The 17,809-nt window shown below is 43.0% G+C and overlaps 1 pseudogene; it reads left to right on the top strand.

Moving 5' to 3' along the window:
- Nucleotides 1–17,809, top strand: part of LOC134466945 (transmembrane protease serine 9-like) — a 37,468-nt pseudogene that overhangs the window by 1,797 nt on the left and 17,862 nt on the right.

Here is a 17,809-nt window from a genome sequence, read left to right as displayed (position 1 = left end):
GTAATTTTACAGAACGAAAAAAATATCCACATAGAAGTAAACAAGTCTCGAGTTGTAAAAGTACACGTTTCAAATCTCCACACAATGCTAGTAGCAACAAGCCATCAGCTATAAGGGGACAAGTGGTGACTGCATTGACTATAACATCCCCAATAAATTATGTCTTTTAAGCAGCAGTCATTCACAGGTTTTTCAAAAACTTCAAATGCATAACCCGATGCATAAGTCCGATGCCGACCCCTTCGTGAAATATTAGGCTACAGCAACCAAACTAAATTATTATTTTATTTACTATTTGCCGATGGCATTTTAGTGCTTTTACTGTTATAACACCATGCACTTCAGCCCCCCCCCCTGTGTCCAGTCACATTGCTATTATTTTATATACTTACACAATTAATGCTACCTTATTTTCGCTGCTGTGTCAACTGTGATGCTATGATAGCCTATTTACTTTGCGTCTTAAAGACGGCAAGCTTAACTGTCCTGGTTTAACGCTATTTTTAACTGTAGGCTAAAGGCAATGCTCTTGAGCAATTATTTTATTTGTATTAGGTAATCTTCCACACACCGCGCTCTAATCTAGTAGTAGGGAATGGATCGCACTCAATTTTTCTTCTTTCTTGTGGTTTTATTTTATTTTAACTTTGCAGGGACTGACATGACAAAAGTTTCGGCTGCACAGAGCCTTCTTCAGTGTCACAGTATTAGGTAGCCTAGGCCTATTCGTTATAAAAACATATATCTTCGGACAAATGCCACCCATACAGTGAATGAACTCTTGGGAATGATCCTGCACCCATGGCCATAAAGCATGCTGTGGAAAAGCTCGTTCTTCTCCTGTCAGGATGACGTTGCAACTGAAGTGTGAATGTGAATGTCTGTTACACTCATACTTTACAAGCTGATCAATCAAAGCTGCGCAAAAAAGTTTGATGACCGTCTGTCAGGATTTGAACCATCACAAAAAGAAACAAACCAATGAAGATCAGACCCTATCACCACTCACCCATTGCATGTCACGTATGGCAGAAATCAATTAATGCATTTTCTAGAATAGGCTAGATCTATCCATTGAGCTAAAATGTAGGCTAGAAGTTGGCATTACTTTAAATGAACGATAAATGTCCGGAATTGTGAATGAGAAATTAATTCTTAATTCCCACTATTGTAGTCTACATTACAAGATCTCCAAACCACGCGCATTGCAAACATGGAAAATTGGCCTATGCAACGGCTTTATGAAATAATAGGACAATGGGATCCTTTTAATCATTGCACATTTTCACTACGCGCGATGCAGACACACACACTGCACTGCGTGCAGCCATAGCAGGTATGTCGCACTGTCTTTGGGTCTCTGTTTTGGGTCTACCATGTCTATGCATGTTATTATCCATATCCTAACTAGTGAACAGTTTGTACTCAAAGTAGCGTCCCTGTGCACAACCACTCTCCAGGTGCCTGTGATGTGCAGTAAAAGTAATCCAAGTAAAGAAAGGAGGGTGAACCTGATGAAGCAACAGCGAAACGCGTTGTTCACCAAATAAACTACCAGAATATAGTGTGCAGTGATTCATCCTTCCTTTACTTGACAGTGTGATTGGGGCTTTTTACGATGACGGAGGAAAAAGAGACGGCTGTGTGATCAATGACTGAAGGCGCTTGCTGGAGAAAGCTCTTACTGTAGTTGATTGGATGTAATAATAAAAAATGCTTAAACTCTGGATACCCCGAGAAATGCCTTCATTTGGCTGTTGGCTATTCGCCTCTGGCACTCAACATCCGAGCATGTGTAGTGCGAGACGCCATTATGACCGAATTTCAGTCAATATCACTGCATTAAAATTATTAGATCACCATTTTATGCTGAAGATGTCATGTAGACTGTTTGACGCCCCCTTCCATAGGACAGCATCAATCCATCTATCCATCCCTTCCTCATCTTTACGCGCAACGGTAATAATAGCCATTACTTCTTGTAGACGTTGCGCATAATATTTTATTCATTATCGACTTATTTTAAGCAGCATTCAACTGTCCACTCTGCGTGGCCCTGTTGAAAGGGTTGCATTGGCTATGTGGGAGGGGGGATGACATCACTTGCTAGTCTTTCGGGTGTTGACAGAGGCAGAGCTGAAAAGCCAACAAGTCGGTGAAGGCATCCTTTGGGTGTCCAGAGAGTACACATTTTTTGAATTAGATTACATCTCATGAAAGAATGTGCTTTTTACGGCAAGCGCCTTCAGTCACTGATCACAAGTGCAAGGAAGGTGCAAGGAGTGCACTCACACGGATCTCTCTTTATTCAATAAAAGCTGGGCATGACGCACCAACCTGTCGCTATCAGCGCATACAAACGTCAGGAGGGGTAACCTCTACATTTTAAATTAGATAGTCAGGAAATGTAATTGGATAGGTTTACAAATTTCTGAATTTTAAATGTAGCCTCTGTAACAGGGCTCGAAATTACCTTTTATATACAGTGTATATATACAGTGTACCCACATCAAAAAATACTCAAATTTACAGTATACCCACTTCAAAAACCCAAAGCATTAGTAGGCCTACTAGTTCCAGATTAGGCTACATCACACTACTGTAAATGTGCACTCCACTGTCATTTTGACAGTTTGTAGGCCTAATATTGTTTAAGGAAGACAGGATGAGCACGGGCACAAAGTTTTGAGTGTGGGGATTTTTAGAAGAGTAGGCTATAGCTTACAAAAAGTCTGTCTACATTGTGCAATAAACCCACCATACAGCAAATAAGCCAAACCTAGCTACTTCAAAGCACAACCATAAGTCAACAAAATATATTAAACGGTGTAGGCCAACCTTAAAACGCTGTCTTCGTTGCAGCAAATGTCTTTGTTTCTTGCAATCACTCCACAGTTTAGCCTACACATGGTCACATCAAAATCTTGTGTGGTAATTATTTTTTCCATTATCCATTTCTTCAGACATTACATAGGCTACATCCTAAATGTGCCACATATAAATAAAGGTATGATAATAATATTATTTCGACTATAAGGAGATATACCGGTAGTTCTAACAAATCAATGCCATCAAAACAAAACTGCTTCTGTTAGCTGCAGTTCTCTTCCTTACCACTTGGTGGAGTCTGTTCGTAACCCAAGTCAATAACCACAGAGCAAGTGAATCTGGACTGGAAAACTGTAAACTGTAACGGTCATGTGGAAATCTGAAAATAAATCATAATGTAACCAAGTGGTAAGGACAGGAGAGTTTTAAACTCTAAATTTCACAGTTTTTCTTACTAAATAGACTACGCCACCCTGGGATAAGAATGGGAACTACAGCCCAGGGACTGTATGAAAACCTTAGATTTGACCCCCACACAAGTTCTGTTGCAGTAATGAGGAAACGTGGATTCCATAACAAAATAATCTCTTTATTAACACTTTCACATATGAATATAAAAATCCGGATATTTAAAATAATGCACACCACAATGCACACACACACTCACACTCGCATACACACTCACACAAATCGGTACAAAAAGGGAGGGTTCTCAAATACAGGGCAGGTGCACCCAAGAGGTGGGAATTATACTAAGCCCCCTGTATAGACCTTGGATAAGTACACACAAACATGCGTGCCCATGCACACACTAAAGCTGGGCTTACACTGTGTGACTTTTGCCCCGATTTGGCACTCGCACGACTTTTTGAGAGTCGGGCCGATTTCTTGCTCAATAGCAGGTCAATCGTGAGTCTCGCATCGTGCAGTGTACATGGGGTAATGACAAGCGATTTCGCCTCACGATCGTGCAATCGCAGGCTCGCAATAAAATCAAAACGGTTTGAAATTCTGGTCGTGGCTCGTGCGTAAATCGCACAGTTAAAGCAGTGCTACGACCCGATTTGACACTTCACATGCACAAATTAATAGGGCCGGTGGAAGCATTTCGCTCGCATCCGACTGTCGTCTCGTGTAGTGTGAGGACGTGAGTCGTGAGCTGTGAACTTTTGAACAGTAAAATTCCATCGTGCAGTGTGAGCAGAAGCTTAAGACCCACGAGTGAAAATATCGCACAGTGTATGCCCGGCTTTAGTGAAGGTGAATTATTGCACTCACACACAGGTAACACTGCACTGCACTGCAATTCACTGCACACCATGTGACCGGACCCACCACCAGGGGGGAAGAGGACCTCCCTCCGGGATTACCTGCACCTGTTAACAGAAAAGAAAGGGTAAATAAAGGGGTAATCAAGGGCCTGCCACTTGCCCAGCAAATAAAGACAAACAAAATGAAATAAACTGCGTTGCAGGGACCACCAGCAAAATCTAACTCGCCACAGAAAGAGATTGCTACAGGCGAGAGCAGGACTGATGGGAATTAGTAAGTTACCATCAGGCCAGGGGCATTGGTTTAGGCTACAAGCCGCGCACACTCAGTAGTTACAGAGACAAAAACAAAAGAATTCAAATTGAAGTTCCCAACTCAAGTCAAAAGAAAATAATTAAACAAAAGAAAGAAACATCCCTCAAAGAAAATGTACAAAATAAACAAATGAATCGTGCTCTCACCACGACATAACAGGAAACTCACTCACACAGGCTACATTCACACAGGAAGTGGAGAAGACGCGCTCACACGATCGCCTAAATAGGCTACTTAACAACTTTTAACTGGGTGCTGAATCCCACAAAAACTTGAATGAATAAATGAAGCGAAGGACAGCACTCTTCAGATTTCTTTTTTGTTTATTCGCCCACGAACGTTTCGGGCAGAGCCCTTCTTCAGCGTGTAATGGCGTTTGCACCCATAGGTGGTAGGTGTGCCCTAAAATAGGGTGAACACCTGTGACCCCATGATTGACACCCAAAGTTACATGTTACTTCCCCTAGGGGGAGTGAAATCAGACTACAATGTGTTACAAAATCTGATACCAAATATCCCAGAATGGAAAAGTAAAATTAAATACATAAGTAATCATTGAAAAACAAAAACAAAAAAACTTAATCATAAAGATGATTATTTGAAGAAGGCTAGGCCTACACAATGCCATTCTTCTAACCAAAAGATCTATAGCCCATAGAGTCATAATATTTTACCCCTATTTACAAAAACATCTTACACCAACACATCTTACAAGAAACAACTCAGAACCAATTCCTCATTCATGCCTTTTGGAATAAGTGTATCGAGCTGGTGGATCCAATAAGCTTCTCTCTGTAGTAACAACTTATCCCTGTCACCACCCCTACGTGGCGTTTGCACAACCTCAATGCCCATGTATTGCAATTGTCTCGCTTCATGTTTTACCGCATTGAAGTGCCTGGCCACCGCTGACTTCTCATCATGATTGCGAATAGAACTCTTGTGTTCACAGATTCTAGTTTTTAATTCACGTTTGGTCTTGCCTACATAATAGAGATCACAGGGGCATTTAAGTAAATACACCACATACTTGGTGTTGCATGTGATCCTGCCTCTGACCCGTATCATTACCTTCGCCAGAAGGTTATGTTTTGCCCGCCGTGTATTTATTTGTCAATATGTCTGTCTGTCTGTTTGTTTGTTTGTTTGTTTGTTTGTACTTCGTCTAACTCAGTCAAAACTGAGCCGATTTTTATGAAATTTTGTGGGATGATTGGGCATGACCCAAGGAAGAATCGATTAGTTTTTGGGAGTGATTGGGTCAAAGGTCAAGGTCAAAATGTTTGTTTGTACTTCGTATAACTCAGACAGAACTGAGCCGATTTTTATGAAATTTTGTGGGATGATTGGTCATGACCCAAGGAACAATTGATTAGTTTTTGGGAGTGATTGGGTCAAAGGTCAAAGGTCAAGGGCAAGGTCACGAAAAGGTCAAAAACGTACATTGAGCCGATTTTTATGAAATTTAGTGGGATGATTGGTCATGACCCAAGGAACAATTGATTAGTTTTTGGGAGTGATTGGGTCAAAGGTCAAGGTCACGAAAAGGTCAAAAACGTACATTGAGCCGATTTTTATGACATTTAGTGGGATGATTGGTCATGACCCAAGGAACAATCGATTACTTTTTGGGAGTGATTGGGTCAAAGGTCAAAGGTCCAGGTCAAGGTCACGAAAAGGTCAAAAACGTAAATTGAGCCGATTTTTATGAAATTTAGTGGGATGATTGGTCATGACCCAATGAACAATCAATTACTTTTTGGGAGTGATTGGGTCAAAGGTCAAGGTCACGAAAAGGTCAAATGTAAATTGAACCGATTTTTATGACATTTAGTGGGATGATTGGTCATGACCCAAGGAACAACGACTACTTTTTGGGAGTGATTGGGTCAAAGGTCAAGGTCAAGTTCACGAAAAGGTCAAAAATGTTTTTCTTTGCCAAGCACTATATGCCAGAAGAACGTGTTGCATGCTGAATTGAATAAGAGGTCAAGACTGGGCCAAAAATGTAATATTACGATATTCCTGTCCAATTTAAATGAAACTAACACCAAAATTTGGAGAATGTTATGCCCCACACTTTGAAGATGGCCAGAAAAAAATAAGTGGCGTAGGCGAAGGTTTGCGCTCTACCGAGTGCCCATTCTAGTTTTATCAGTTACCGTGTGCTTGAAACTATCACCTTTCTTCATGGCATAGCAATGTATGCAATTATGACACGGAAAATTGCCACTGGGAACTCGTGACATAAAATGCGAGGGCTTTTTGGAGAGGTCACGTAAATTTTGGGTTCTTTTGTAGAAGTTGCGGGGTGCATTGGTGAACGCAGAGGATATCTGGGGGTCAGTTTGCAAGATGTGCCAATGTTTTTTCTCGATGTGCTTCAGGGGTTCAGCTATGGGACTATATGTAGATACCAACGCTATGGACTGGTCCGCATTCTTAAGTTTAGGTTGTAGCAAGTCTGATCGTGGTGTTGCTCTCACTTTGTTGAGGTGGTGACTTAGAGTTTCACGTTTGTACCCTCTATGTTGAAAGTTATCGCAGAGGGCAGTAGCATGTCTTTCAAACGCGTCTGCTGACGTACAGATGCGCTTTACGCGCGTCAGCTGGCTATAGGGTAGATTACGTTTCAATGAGGGTGAATGGTAACTGCCATATTGTAGAAATGTATTCCTATCGGTGTCCTTCTTGTACAATTCAGTCTGAAGACATGTGCCCACTTTATTTACCTTCACGTCCAGAAAGGAAATACTGTTTTTATTGTGTTCCAACGTGAATTTTATAGATCTCATTTGTGCGTTCATGTAATTATGAAAATCATGCAGGCTGTTGACGTCACCACTCCATATTATGAACAGGTCATCAATAAATCTCCAATGATGCTTAATGAACTTAAAATAGGGGTTGTTATTGTAGAGAAAATCAAACTCAAATTTTCCCATAAACAAATTCGCATAATTCGGGGCCATGGGTGAACCATTGCTGAGCCTCGCAGTTGGAGATAGTATTGGTCCTGAAACTTAAAGTAATTCTTGGTCAGTACCTCATTCGTTAAACACAACAGAAAATCAGTGGACGGTTCTTGTATGGGTCTTTGCATTAAATAATGTCGCATAGCATTCATTCCCCATCATCGTGTGGAATACTGGGGTATAAACTAGACACGTCCATGGTGCACAAAACATCATCCTGATCAACATGACAGTCACTCAGTTTATTGAGGAAGTCCATAGTGTCTCTTAAATAAGAAGGCAGAGAGTGAACCAAGTCCTTGATGTGTGAGTCTACGAACTGGGACATGGGTTCGGTCACTGACCCAATTCCAGACACAATAGGACGGCCGGGAGGATTTTGCAAATCTTTGTGGATTTTTGGGAGCGTGTACAGCACTGGGCGTTTGGGATTGGCTGGGGTCATGTATTTATATTCATCCTCATTCATCCTCATCCTCTAGAAGAGCGGACTCCTTCACCACAAAGGTAGAGTTGTTTAAGTTCTTTAGAAGTATAAGATTGAAGGCCTTTTACTAAAAAGTGAGTGACAACCAAGCTGGACAATCACAATTGGTGACGCAAAAGCGATTTAAATTGAAAAGCACCTTTGTCCCTCAAACTAATAACGCCTCTATAGACACTTTTTGCCGGTTGGTGGAAAAAGAAGCACTGGACTTGTGTATGCAAAATGACGTCAACACTGTTTATCCTAACCTCCTGCAATCAGAGAAAAAAGCGCTGATGGAGTTGATGAATAATGAGACCATTGTGATTCGCAATGCTGACAAAGGAGGCGCTGTGATTGTACAGGATAAAAAGGCATACGTGTCTGAGATTGAAAGACAATTGTGTGACTCTGATGTATACAAATGCTTGAGCTCAGATCCTACGCACAAATTTTGTGATGAAATCAAATGTGTTTTGAAACGAGCTTGGCGGGAGGGGGAAATTAATGAGGATGAATATAAATACATGACCCCAGCCAATCCCAAACGCCCAGTGCTGTACACGCTCCCAAAAATCCACAAAGATTTGCAAAATCCTCCCGGCCGTCCTATTGTGTCTGGAATTGGGTCAGTGACCGAACCCATGTCCCAGTTCGTAGACTCACACATCAAGGACTTGGTTCACTCTCTGCCTTCTTATTTAAGAGACACTATGGACTTCCTCAATAAACTGAGTGACTGTCATGTTGATCAGGATGATGTTTTGTGCACCATGGACGTGTCTAGTTTATACCCCAGTATTCCACACGATGATGGGGAATGAATGCTATGCGACATTATTTAATGCAAAGACCCATACAAGAACCGTCCACTGATTTTCTGTTGTGTTTAACGAATGAGGTACTGACCAAGAATTACTTCAGGAGTTTCAGGACCAATACTATCTCCAACTGCGAGGCTCAGCAATGGTTCACCCATGGCCCCGAATTATGCGAATTTGTTTATGGGAAAATTTGAGTTTGATTTTCTCTACAATAACAACCCCTATTTTAAGTTCATTAAGCATCATTGGAGATTTATTGATGACCTGTTCATAATATGGAGTGGTGACGTCAACAGCCTGCATGATTTTCATAATTACATGAACGCACAAATGAGATCTATAAAATTCACGTTGGAACACAATAAAAACAGTATTTCCTTTCTGGACGTGAAGGTAAATAAAGTGGGCACATGTCTTCAGACTGAATTGTACAAGAAGGACACCGATAGGAATACATTTCTACAATATGGCAGTTACCATTCACCCTCATTGAAACGTAATCTACCCTATAGCCAGCTGACGCGCGTAAAGCGCATCTGTACGTCAGCAGACGCGTTTGAAAGACATGCTACTGCCCTCTGCGATAACTTTCAACATAGAGGGTACAAACGTGAAACTCTAAGTCACCACCTCAACAAAGTGAGAGCAACACCACGATCAGACTTGCTACAACCTAAACTTAAGAATGCGGACCAGTCCATAGCGTTGGTATCTACATATAGTCCCATAGCTGAACCCCTGAAGCACATCGAGAAAAAACATTGGCACATCTTGCAAACTGACCCCCAGATATCCTCTGCGTTCACCAATGCACCCCGCAACTTCTACAAAAGAACCCAAAATTTACGTGACCTCTCCAAAAAGCCCTCGCATTTTATGTCACGAGTTCCCAGTGGCAATTTTCCGTGTCATAATTGCATACATTGCTATGCCATGATGAAAGGTGATAGTTTCAAGCACACGGTAACTGATAAAATGATACGGGTCAGAGGCAGGATCACATGCAACACCAAGTATGTGGTGTATTTACTTAAATGCCCCTGTGATCTCTATTATGTAGGCAAGACCAAACGTGAATTAAAAACTAGAATCTGTGAACACAAGAGTTCTATTCGCAATCATGATGAGAAGTCAGCGGTGGCCAGGCACTTCAATGCGGTAAAACATGAAGCGAGACAATTGCAATACATGGGCATTGAGGTTGTGCAAACGCCACGTAGGGGTGGTGACAGGGATAAGTTGTTACTACAGAGAGAAGCTTATTGGATCCACCAGCTCGATACACTTATTCCAAAAGGCATGAATGAGGAATTGGTTCTGAGTTGTTTCTTGTAAGATGTGTTGGTGTAAGATGTTTTTGTAAATAGGGGTAAAATATTATGACTCTATGGGCTATAGATCTTTTGGTTAGAAGAATGGCATTGTGTAGGCCTAGCCTTCTTCAAATAATCATCTTTATGATTAAGTTTTTTTGTTTTTGTTTTTCAATGATTACTTATGTTGTTTCTCCCCTCGGTATTAACGCCAAGACCAGGTTCTCGTACTGATGTGTTTCTTTATTGTACACCGTAGAACTGACACAAACACAGACAAACACATAACAACATTACTCATATATCCATAAACACACACACAGACTCCAATGTTATAAAAACAGAAGATAAAATAAAATACAACATACCACTTTGCCGGGTTATAGACCAAGAGGAAAATGTTGACTTCAACTTTCAGCTTAGAGTAAAACTTGATGAAGCCTTGTGCTTCAGACACACTTGAGGTAAAGTTGTGGGAGCTAAACAAACGCTACCCTTTCTCCATGCCAAAAACATCAACGCTAGTAGTAGCCTTCATTCATTAACTTTGAAGAGGAAGTGACATCATCATCTACAATGCATCGTGGGAGTTTGAGTGCATTTCACATTCAATGTACAATCTTTCTCCATAATAAAACATAATTTTAATAGTCATAATCGTCATACAAAATGTGCAATATTTTCAAGTACAAAATATAAATAAAACATCTTTATTTGTGCAAACATGAAATGTGCAAAAAGAAAAATCCTGCCAGCCTTTATGGCTGCAGCCACACTCCCACCATCACACAACGTGAGATAATGGAACCGTAGAGGTAAGTTCACACGACCAACACACACACACACCCACACCCACACGCACACTACACATAAGCATGAAAGATAGGTAATGAATTAATCACCTTGATTAAACTAATATCTTATTCTGACTCAAGTAAGGAGACTATTTTGTGTATGGGCCTCTCTAGATACACAGGTTTAGTGGTGCGTACACCTTTATCATTCAATGTTGCATCACTGACTAAAAGTTTGATCTTTCTGACCCGGCCGTCTGACCCTGGAAAGACTTCAACGACCTTGGCCAGCTTCCAATGGTTTCGTGGGGCTAGGTCATCTTGCAGTAAAACAATGTCATTCACTTTTGTGTTCCGGCGGTTCTTGTACCACTTTTCTCTTTGTTGCAAGTTCAATATATATTCTTTCCTCCATCTGCGCCAGAACTCATTGGCTAGATATTGAACTCTTCTCCACCTCTTCCTCAGATAAAGGTCTTCCCTAGAGAACTCTCCAGGAGGAGGGGCAATTATTTCAGACTTCATTGTCAAAATATGATTGGGTGTTAATGGCTCTGGTGCTAATGGATCATTCAGATTCTCAGATGTCAAAGGTCGGCTATTCACTATCGCCATTGCTTCATACATGAATGTTCTCAGCGATGAGCTGTCCAAGGCTCTGCCAGACTGATCCAAGATGGCCGTCAAGACACTTCGCACTGTTCGGATCTGTCGCTCCCAAACTCCACCCATGTGACTGGAGGAGGGCGGGTTGAAAATGAAACTACAGCCCAGCTCTTTCATGCGCTCTTCAGTGGATCCTTTCATGAGTTCTTGGAACTCTCTTTTTGCGCCAACAAAGTTTGTGCCTTGATCACTGTGGAGCTGCCTGACATTCCCACGAATGGAGATAAAGCAGCGCAATGCATTCAGGAATGAGTCTGAACTGAGATCAGTAAGTGCTTCAATATGAACTGCCCTTGAGCACATACATGTAAACAGGAGGCCATATCTTTTCAACTCCTTTCTTCCCTCTTTCACATAGAAGGGACCGAAGCAGTCCATGCCGCTATAAGTAAATGGAGGAGTAGCCGCTAACCTTTCAGGGGGTAAATCTGCCATGACTTGCTCTTGCGTGCTCTTGCGATATTTCCTGCACTTCAAACACAGGTATATGATGGAAGACACTTCACTGCTACATCCCAGAATCCAAAAGCCCTTAGACCTGATCTCATTCATCGTCATACCACGGCCTTGATGACAAATTTGTTCATGAAAATGTTTAATGAGAAGCCGAGAGACATGATGGCCCTTTGGGAGAATAGCAGGTTGCTTAACGTCGGAATGGAGTGTTGCTTTAGTCAGTCTTCCTCCCACCCTCAAGATATTGTGCTTGTCCACAAATGGGTGTAACTTGTGCAGCCTGAAGGCTTGAGTTGACGTAACTTCCTGTTTTTCTTTAAGAGCCTTGATTTCTGCACAGAACACGTCTTCTTGAACCAGACGAATGATGAATAGCTCAGCATCTTTCCTCTCATCCAGCGTTGTCAACTCTGAGCTTTCTTTGAGTCCTTTCAAAGTCCTTGCAAGACGCTTAAGTCTGGCTGTGGCCTTGATCATTCTTCCCCAGTCTGAAAACTTTTGCAAGCGGCTTAACAGAGGTGTTTGCTCAGTTGCCTTTGTCGTGAGGACTTGGGCCCTTCTGAGTTCTGGGTCATCAACACAGACTTCTCCCTTGATCTCCTCCTCAGGGAGGTCTCTTTGCCACAGGAAATTTGGTCCAGTGAACCAGTTGGACTTGAGAAGTTCATTTGCAGTGAGCCCACGAGATGCATGGTCCGCTGGGTTGTGTTCTGTGGCCACATACCTCCATTGGCAAGGCTCTGTGCTGGATTTGATTTGCTGTATTCTATTGGCTACAAAAACTTGAAACCGTCTTGCATCATTGTTAATATAGCCCAGAACAACCTTTGAGTCTGTCCAATAGAATTGACTGAGTTCATCCAACTCCAGTTCTCTCTGAAGCAGGTCGCCGATCCTGCTGGCCACAACTGCTGCAGAAAGCTCCAGTCTGGGAATCGTTGTCACCTTCGTTGGGGCCACTCTTGCTTTGCCCATAACTAGTGAGCAATGCACTTCTCTGTTCTTCATCACTGTTCTAAGGTAAGAGCAGACTCCATAACCAAACACACTAGCATCAGCGAAGTTGTGCAATTCATAACTCAGAACATCCTTACATGCTGGTGGCACATAGCAACGTGATATCTTAACTGTGGCTAAGTCTTGAAGATCTCTGAGCCATAACTTAAGGAAGAAGAAATCCGCACTCACAAACTGCGTCTCATTATTTATTTATATTACCACCATGTCCAAAAAGCAAACGCGTTTCGGCTAACAAGCCTTCATCAGTGCGTGGTACCACGCACTCAAAAGCTCACCCAAAAGCACCCAAAAGCTTTTCGGTTTTCCAAGAAGTTGAGCGCGTCCTCTGCCAATACTCTGAGCCATAACTCCCAGCACGGCTTCAGCTCCTCTGTAAGTGGCTCATCCCAGCCTACTTTATCTCTGCACATGGTTTGCAATATCTTTTTCCCTGTCAGAATGAAGGGTGCCACAAACCCTAGTGGATCGAACACTGACGCTACTGTGGAGAGAACACCTCTTCTAGTGAATGGGTTTTCTTTAACAGTTACTCTGAACTGGAATGTGTCAGATGAAACGCACCACTGCACTCCAAGTGCTCGTTCCACCTTAGCCTGGCCTAGATCAAAATCCAAGTCTGCAGCACTTTCCGCACATTCCTCTCTTGGCAATGATGCGATCACCTGCTTGCTGTTGGAGACGAACTTGTGCAGGTGGAGGTTACCAGACTTGCAGAGGTCTCTAGCGTCTTTCACTAGCTGCACAGCTTCCTCATCACTTTCAACGCTTGTCAATCCATCATCAACATAGAAGTTGCGCTGGACGAATCTTGCTGCAGCTTGGCTGAACTTTCCCTCACCTTGAGTAGCAAGATGCTTGAGCCCAAAGTTGGCACACCCAGGCGAAGAGGCAGCACCGAAGAGATGTACTCGCATACGAAACACTGATGGCTGTGCTTCCAACTCATCACCCTCCCACCACAAGAAGCGGAGGTAATCCTGGTCTTCTTTGGCAACATGGAACTGATGGAACATGCGTTCCACATCGCACATGATGGCAACTTGACCCTTGCGGAAGCGACACAGGACTCCTATGAGGGTGTTTGTGAGATCTGGTCCAGTCAAAAGATGTTCATTCAGGCATATGCCCTTGAATCTCGCAGAGCAGTCAAATACCACCCGAATCTTGCCCGGTTTCTGAGGGTGATAAACCCCATGGTGTGGGATGTACCAAGCAGGCTGCTTACTGATCTCCTCATTAGGAACCTTCTCTGCGTCGCCACGAGCTATGATGTCTGTCATGAAGGCCCTGTAGTCTTTACAGTATTGCTCGTCTTTCCTGAAACGTCTCTTTAGGCACTGGAGACGGTGTTCAGCACAAGCTACATTACTTGGCAGTGCTGGCTTGTCCTGCTTAAAGGGTAATGGCATTTCAAAATGTCCGTCATCCTTTTGCTTGATGCCCTCTTTCAGCTTGGCTAGAAAACGAAGATCTTCTTGAGACAGCACTCCATCTTCTCCACTGCTCTCTGTGAAATCAGACTCAAAGATCTTCAGTATGTCTGCTGGAGTGAGCATTTCTTTCACCTTAGTTCGATACACAAAGTGGACCTCAGACTTAAGTGGCTCGGGTGTTGGAGTGATTTCTCTTGAGATGACTCGGTGACTGATTCCAATGTCATCTGCTAAATCATTATCCAGATTGCTGTAGCCAATGATGCTCCACCCCAACACTGACTTCTGGGCAAATGGTTGGCCTTCCTTTCCACTCACCACGCCTCTGGGAAGCAGAACTTGGGGGCAATTGTAACCGATTAACAATCCAACCTCACAGTCAAGCTCAGGCGGCATCTTGTCAGCTAGGCGTTCCAAATGAGGCCAACCCCTGGCAGTCTTACAGGTGGGTATATCAGACTTATTGGCAGGTATGTATTCTCTTGTGTATGTTATTGGAAGATTGATTCTCTCATCAGACATCAAGCCTCTTACTTGTAGGCCACGCATCTTGCTGCTTGACACAACCATCGATCTCGATGTAATTGTCGAAATCTTGAGCCTCACAGGATCTCTCTCTACATGCAACAGGTCAGCTACATCCTTCAGAATAAAGGTAGTGTCGCTCTGAGTGTCAAGCAAAGCATACACTAAAATCTCTTCCTCAGGATTAGCTGTTGATGACACGTACACAGGGAGAATTGATGATGTGTGGGTGTTTCTGTCCTGCTGGATGACTCTGTTTGAAGTTGCTTGCTGTACCTCTACATGTTCATTGGGTTGCTCATGTTTGCTTTCAGCAGGTTCCCCACTGACCGCTTGCTGCAGCTGATGAGATTGAGATGTTGTGCTCTTCTCGCGATCTTGATGTAGACAAGTTGGATGGCGTTTCTCACACCTCTCACAGACACTTCTTGCAGCACAGGCCTTGGAGCTGTGTCCAACCTTAAGACAGCCAAAGCACAATTTCTCTAGTTGCACAAACTTCACTCTATCCTCAACTGGCATTTCCATGAATTTCCTGCATTTGTTCAGAGAATGTCCAGACCATTTGCAGAACTTGCATACATAACTGGCCTTTTCACTTGAGCTTGTAGAGAGAGTTTTCGCAGAGGCATTGCGGTATCTGTGAAGCTTGTGATCTGAATCACTTGGTCTATAATTTTCTTGCTCTGACTCTTTCAGTGCTTGGAATGACGTAATGGGATTGCAAGCTATCCTGGCTTCTGTGTTGAGAAACGTAACAAATAACTTAAAGTCAGGAAAGACCTTGTGTTCATACTGAAACAGCGTTGCTGTTCGGTTCCAGCGGGAACTCAACCAGTCTGGCAATTTGGCAGCGATTTTTTGAATCTCGACGCAGTCGTTTAATGTTTGCAAACCTTGAGTATGAGACATGGCTGTTGTGACACTGGTCAGGAAATCTGCAAACTCCCGGAGGTCCTTGCCGTCTCTAGAGGAGATTTTGTGCCATGATTGAATTTTGTCTCTGTATGCCTTGCCAATAACAAAAGGGTTTCCAAAACGATCATCAAGCATGCTCCATGCAGCTGTATACGCGTCTTCTGTTCCGACAAGAGAATATCCTTCAACTGCACGCTTGGCCTCTCCTCCTACATACTTTCGCAGGAAGAAGAGTTTTTCCTGAGCCGGTAGGTTCTTACGATGGATAAGTGTGTTAAAGGACATCTTCCAGTCAGTATATTGTAAAGGATTTCCAAAAAAGATAGCAGGCTCCGGAATAGGAATTCTGTTGGCTGCTATTGCATCAGCAAGCATCCGTACAAGGTCATTGGTGGAGTCAGCAGAGGTGGCTTGCATGTCAACTTGAGGAACCGCTGTACAGGCAGGTGCTGCTGTTTCAATGCTGTGGCCATGTGAGAGAGCCATAGGAGGTGGAAGTGTAGCAGAGGGCCAACTTGCTGGAACTTGAACAGGTACAAATGAACGGGCCGCAGGATCCAACATGGTGCCTGCAGTGGCATGAGCGCTCTGTATAAGCTGAGGTGCTGAACTAAGGTGGTCTTGTAGGCGGGCAACAGGAGGTGGCAGGGTGAAAGAAGGCCTGCTTAATGGAGCTGGCAAAGGAACAAAAGAGTAGGCCGCAGGTTTCAATGTGGAGCCTACAATGTCATGACTGTTCGGTATGTGCTGAAGTACTGAAGTAGGTTGGTCTTGTACCTGAACTACAGGAGGTAGCAGCGTGAAAGAAGGCTTTTTTAATTGGGCTTGCAAGGGAACTGAGGAGTAGGCAGCAGGATCCCATGTGGTGCCTACAGTAGCATGAATGCTCTGTGTGTGCTGCGGGACTGATGCAGTGTGTTCTTGCAGGTCTTCCTCAGTATAAATTTTAAGTCTGGCCTGTGCAGCATTGTGTCTTTTCAACTCCTCTAAACGTTCCACCTCCTTTTTCTTTTCCTCCAACTTTCTTTTTCTAGCCGCACTTTCTGTTACAAACACAGCCGTTTCCCTTGCCCTTTCTGCCTCCATTTCACGTTCCTTTGCCTCTCGCTGTGCAGTTATCTTCTTCTCCTCTGCTTCCAGTTCTCTGATCTCTTCTTCACATTCATGCTGGGTTTTCATAATTTTAAGAACCTCATGTGTTGCTGCCACCTCGGCTGCAGCTTGTTGCTGCTTTTCCTGTGTAGGCTTGATGGACACACGGCTAGAAACTCTGGAGGTTGGGCACAATCGCAGAGAGCGGACACTGGACTCTGTGGGGTCGAACACAGAATCAGCCTCAGGCCAGGGTATGTCATCTGGGTTACCTGTAGCACTGATAAAACACAGGGCCTTTTCCCTTGCAGCCTTAGTTATAGCACAGCAGCAGTCATTCCTTCTCCTCAGTTCATGGTCAGGTACTGAAATGGCTCGGATTCTTTCATAGGTGGTATTTAAATCATTTTGTTGGACATTAATAGCAGCAATAATTTCCACAATAAAGTCTGAGTCTTCTTGGCCCTTAATTGCTCTCTTTAATCCGTTAATATGATATTTCCACCGTTTATACATGCGATCAAATGTCTTTAGCAAGTCTTTCAGTTTGGCCTCTTGTAATTGTTTTCCTTTTTCTGAAAGAACACGTGGACGCTGACTCCTCCTAAGTGGCTCCTCTGTCTCCTCCTCTGTGGCGTCGCCGCCCTCCTCTTTAGGTTCGGGAGCCTCTGTGTTTTCTGCTTGAATGTCATCTTTAGTTACAACTTTTCTAGAATCGTCTTGGTCAGGAAGGTCTCCATTTTGTGTGTTTTGTATTGTTATTTCCCTTGAGTGTGACATTTTATCTTGTTGTTGTGCTACTTATACATTAATGAAAATGAAAGAAATGCCTAAATTGTTGCATAAATAGGCATATGTAGCACCAGTAAGCTTCAATAAGATTTTTAAATGGTATAAACTGTAGACTTATT

Source organism: Engraulis encrasicolus, chromosome 17 (assembly GCF_034702125.1).
Source record: "Engraulis encrasicolus isolate BLACKSEA-1 chromosome 17, IST_EnEncr_1.0, whole genome shotgun sequence".
Classification (NCBI taxonomy): domain Eukaryota; kingdom Metazoa; phylum Chordata; class Actinopteri; order Clupeiformes; family Engraulidae; genus Engraulis; species Engraulis encrasicolus.
This window is presented reverse-complemented; position numbering and strand designations above follow the sequence as displayed.